Raw genomic sequence first — 5218 nt, forward strand, 5'->3', positions numbered from 1 at the left:
TGATCAGGAATGTTATCTAAAAGTTGCGTAGCTTTTTTGCAAATCTAACGTAAAAAAACTGATTTGTTGAATTTGGTTTCATTTTCTGCCTTCAAAACTGTTTTCGAAAATGTTTCGAAAATGGTAATCTTTGACAGTATCTGATTAAATATGTAGAGACTTTGAAAATACTTACCGACTGTAGGTATTAACTGTATTAGCATCTTATAGAGTACATATTATGTAAATATTTCACATCTGAAACTGAGATCTTTTCCTGGATCCAAAAAATGCTTGTTGAACATTTGCAATCATGACCCAAAAAGGTACCATGGAAAATTGTACGAAATTCTCTAGCTTATAAAACTTACCTTTTTGAACCCTGTGCATGAAATCATGGATGGACATGACTAAATCATCTTACCACTTTATCCTTCTTTCACACCAAGGATGTTAACCTGAATTTAAAAACCTTAACTTAAAATGAGTAATGATTGTTAACCAGGCTGGCCAGGTTCTTTCCAGCCAGCAATGCTAGCTTCGCCAAAATTATTGCTAAAAAATGCTAATTGGAATTCAAAAATACTAGAATAATGCTACCTTTTTAAAAAAAACAAAAACAAATTATTCATGGCAATCATAAAGGATCTCAGTTTCATCATTCAATTACATTTGGCACTCTTTGACAAGGTAAATTCAAGCAATTTTTGAAATCTTATGCTTTTGCAAAAAAATGAAAACCACAAAGATTTAAAGAAAAGCCTCACAGTAAAAATTGATGCAGTTGTGTTTATAATACTCTAACACAAAAATTCAACAAACATTGAACCCCTCAAGACTTTGAAGGGGTGTATTTGTTTGTTTGTTACGAATAGAGACCCTGGTCATCCAGGGTCCCTAGTTACGAAGTCAGATGGTAGCTCTCTCTCGCTCGGCCTGCTATCTGAAATTCGACTTTGACGGGGACAACGAAAAGTGGCAAAAGTTATAGTTGAGCAAAAAATATTTATTTTAGAATTTGAACAAAAATTTTACCCACAATTAAAAATTGTTCTTATCGTTAAAAAATGTTCTTCTGGGTGAGATTAGATCATAAAAGCAAGATGATTTGTTTTTGTTGCTTGGGTCATATTGTAATAATTATCTTTACCCATAAAGCTCATTAGTCGTCTATCTTTTCTATTTTGAATCTTTTTTTACTATTTTTGTTTACTTAAAGAATGCAATGAAATTAACCCTATACTTATATTGACTTAAAGATTGAGACTTGGCCTTCATACATACACTGACCATTTTCATCAATGTCATGATTTGTGTTGCCAACCCTGAGTAGTAAACAATCTTTTGCAGTGCCAAAAGTCCTGGTATATACAGAAATTTGGCTAAATCTTCCTTTTAATTGAGAAGCAAGTGGCAAACAACAATTTTGATTGCTTTATATAAAGTAACCATCCCAATGGAAATCACTTTGGTGTCACAGCGCATCATTTTCATGGAATGGCAATTGGATCCAATGAAAGACATTGTTAACACCGCCAAGTTTATGTTCTTTGTGAGATTTTGTTTTTCTTCCCTTTTCTTCCCTTTTTTTAAGTGAAATAATGCTGGGAAAATGCCATAATGCTAGACAAGATTTCACACCGATGCTAATGAAACAATGGCAATGCTAGCGACCGTGAGATAAAGCTGATTTTCAAAAATTGGCAACGAAAAATGCTACAAGGCCAGCCTTATTGTTATCAGGTCTGAACCAATTTGTCTGCGGTGCTGCAACGTGGCAGTAGGGTTTTTGCTGATTCATACCCCGTTCATACCCCTGCCATTGAGATTTTTATTTTGACATACTTTCGGCGTATTCTGGTTTTTCTGCCAATAAAACATTCAAATCTAATTTCATTTCATTTATGGTAATCCAGGCTGCAATGGTCGTGATCTCGCATGTTTTAAGTGGCATTTTGGCATGCTCTGAGTCCAGGGATATGGCAGCACTGTAATAATGACACCATTCCTCTTTTGAAGCTCGACGGTTTTAGGCATGCATGTTTTGATCTCATCTTTTCAAGTTCTTGTCGCTCAGGAATTTCTCACCAAGTTGTGACTTCCTCTGTTACCCCATGGTTGGTGGGCGGGTGTGATGTTCGTGGTGAGTGTTGGTGAATAAATGGGAATCACCATTCATTCATTCAATTTGGTTTTTTGGTAAGATCATAGAAGAAGTAACATAGAAGAGAAAAATCAAGTTTGTTGTGTTTTTTTTTTACTGCAGCTGAATCAGTAACGAGTGGAAAGTGCAACTCTCGCGGATTGAAAAATCAGATACCATATACCCTTACAACCTTTCAATTGTACCCATCAGCTCTGAAAACGAGTCCGCCTGGCTAGCTCCCAGCGCACTCTCTAGGCATTGCTTCCTCTATGGTAAGCTACCAATACTTTAAGGGAAACCATGCCAATTTAGTTCAGATTTCACGATTTTTGGTAAGATGTAAATTACTAATAACATCAGTGCTCATTTATGTATATGTTTGATTTAAGCATTTCTTTAAACATTGTAATGTATTATATTTCTACTCGAATCATTATCTAAGGTTTAAACTTCATAATTAGTTAGTTTGATTCTATTGATCATTGATAGGTTGATATTGCTGCTCACTAGTGTATTGATTCTATGTCGGTTTGTTCAATTTGTTCAGTTTATTTGTGGATTTTTGTATTGCTTTCCTGGTTGAGGTTTCTTGCTTGCTCTTTTACCTCTTTCTCTAATTTCTTGATTACTCGTACCATCTCAATCCTAGATTTGTATGTTCAGTTTGAAGTGAGGTGGTTTATTGCTATTTTGGATTTTTGTCGTTTATCTCAAGACAACTCTGTATAGCTGTGGCGTCAACCATCCGATCGTCACTGACCAGCTTGCTAATGGATTAAATGAATAAACGAACAACCCAAAACTTAGCACTCATTCTTTTTTTTTCGCTTAGGCTTTGGCTTTTAGTTCTATTTTTTTAAATATATTTTTGGTCTTTTGAGTCTTTATTTGTTTAGGTTAATCATACCAGGGTGAACAACAACAGGCTCACACAGTAGACGAGAAGTTGACTGATTTGCCTAGTGTGGAGGTTGAAGAGGTATCTCCACTTGAAGTAGAGCAGGAACAGACAGCTGTAGAGAAGTTAGTCTGTCCTGTTTATCGGAAGCAGCCTTGTCCTGACGAAAGAAAATGGTTATCAGTTTCACCACCCCAAGTGACGTCAACAGCTTCTCAAGTCCGTCATTGAGAAATACAAGCGGAAGAAAGAATGTTCGAAGGCAAATTGTCATTTTTTCCACCCGACATAAGACTTGCCAAACGGTGTACCACCGTACATCTCTGCCACCTCTGCCACTCTCTTCCCCTCCTTCTCCCCTCCCTCCTCTTCACTCCTCTTCCCTTACATACCAAATCCATTCCCATTCCCATAAAAACACTTATCCCTAATATTCCTTGTCCCGATCCTACTCCTAAAGGACGTTCCTATTCAAATGTAACTGCTCAACCCATCCCTCGAAGCCCAACCTCCCACATCAATTCTTGCTTCACTTCCATCAGAGCATAGCTTTATTGATAGGTTGGGTTTTGTACAGTTGGATAGGATGATTCAAGATCTAATGAATTTGGTCCGTCAAAAGACGGGGCCATAAAGAGGCCATATTTGATCGGGCATTGTCTGACTTATGAAAAGGACAACACAATAGATAACATTCTAGAGGAACAAGCCATTGAGAGAGATATTTCAAACCTCTCCATAGCAGGGACTTGGCTCAGGTAAGGGGTCTTAGATGAACCATATGACTGTAGTTAGTTTCAACGTAGTTTGTTGCGATAGGGTATGCCTTGATAATCCCATTTCCACACTTGTGGGGCCGATGCTTACATCATATAGGCTGCATTTTGGGAATGATTTACACGTAAGTCATGTTCACATGTCTAATGGAGAAGTAGAGGTCTTAGTTCTCTTTCCTCTTCTTTGCTTTTCTCAGTGGCGTTAGGCATTCAGACAGACACTTTTTTCATTTTATTCTTTCAACAAAGACTTTGGATATGGAGGCTCTCATCTCGTGATAACACAAAACTTTAGATCTATGTAAGCAAATGGTGATAAAGCCATGGAATTGGTTCAATTTTAAGATTATGGCAAAACAAATTGTACCAAATATAAAGTATATCATTGTTGTAGATGATAACTCGATTATGGTAAACATTTATTGGCCCCCTTAAAAAGTTTGAGTGTTTTCGTAACACTATTGGGAGACCTTTTTAACAATCACGGCAAAAGAAAAAAGCTCACAGTTCTAGGCGGTGACCTGAACATAATCTTTCTGGAAAACTCATGGCAAGCAAATGTCATTAGTAATACTTGCCTTCATTGATACTAATAAAAAACCACATTGAATCATCTAGGGTTCACGGAACATCAAGTACCCCAATGGATGTCTTGTTTGCAAATGTTCTCAACTTAAAGAGAATCTGCACTTTCCCAACTACAATCAGAGACTATCCAGCCCGTTTCTTTACTTTGAAACTTAAAAGAGTAAAATTGGGCAAACCAAAAGTTTGAAGAAAATGGGTACAACTGGTTTGCGGATCAACAACGAATGCTTCTTTCCCAAAAATGTCTGATTATGGGCACAATAGCACTGAAACGCTCAAATTGTATTGATCAGTGGATGACCAAAGGCTTGCAGAAACAAAAGTTGAGAAGTCTGAGAAGATATCCACCGAGCTATCATTGTGCTTGTAGAAACTGACGACCTTCTTGCACATCTTGAGTTTCCTGTCATTCATGGCTTCAATGAGACGGTGCTTGGGGTGTTGGCAGGAATACTTCTTGAAGCCTAAATCGTCCTGAATGGCACTCTTAATGGTCTTCAAGTCTGCGTTAATCTCGGGGGCAGCCATCCTGTCCATCATGCATGAACTTTGCCAGATCTACGGTTATGTTGGCATTGACTCTGTCCAACAAGGTCACAGTCCTTTTCTTATTGTGGCCACTACTGCTAGGCTTTCTGGAGGTCCCATCCGAGTCCTTCATGGGCATTTTGGCGTTTCACAAAGTAGCCAGGGATACATTGAGGATGTCGGCGATGAGCTTATGGTCATTTCCGTCGCGCGGAGGTGATCGCGGATTCGTTGCCTTGATGTCAAGTCGGGCGTCCCTCAGGGCTCCAATGAGTTCAGCAGGTTTGCAAGAGCTTGAGCACG

The 5218-nt window shown here is 38.1% G+C and overlaps 1 protein-coding gene across 5 annotated transcripts in view; it reads left to right on the plus strand.

Moving 5' to 3' along the window:
* The first annotated feature begins 2016 nt into the window (after positions 1-2016).
* Positions 2017-5218, plus strand: part of LOC131887706 (zinc finger protein 546-like) — a 43809-nt gene continuing 40607 nt past the window's right edge. For 3 of the 5 annotated variants that reach the window (XM_059236358.1, XM_059236360.1, XM_059236361.1), the window contains exons 1-2: positions 2043-2178; positions 2246-2397. The gene's annotated coding sequence lies outside the window, so the exon portion shown is untranslated. Of the gene's footprint in view, positions 2179-2245; positions 2398-5218 lie in introns of all 5 variants that reach the window. The other 2 variants (XM_059236356.1, XM_059236355.1) reach the window with 2 other exon arrangements.

This window comes from Tigriopus californicus, chromosome 10, assembly GCF_007210705.1.
Source record: "Tigriopus californicus strain San Diego chromosome 10, Tcal_SD_v2.1, whole genome shotgun sequence".
NCBI classification, from domain to species: Eukaryota; Metazoa; Arthropoda; class Copepoda; order Harpacticoida; family Harpacticidae; genus Tigriopus; species Tigriopus californicus.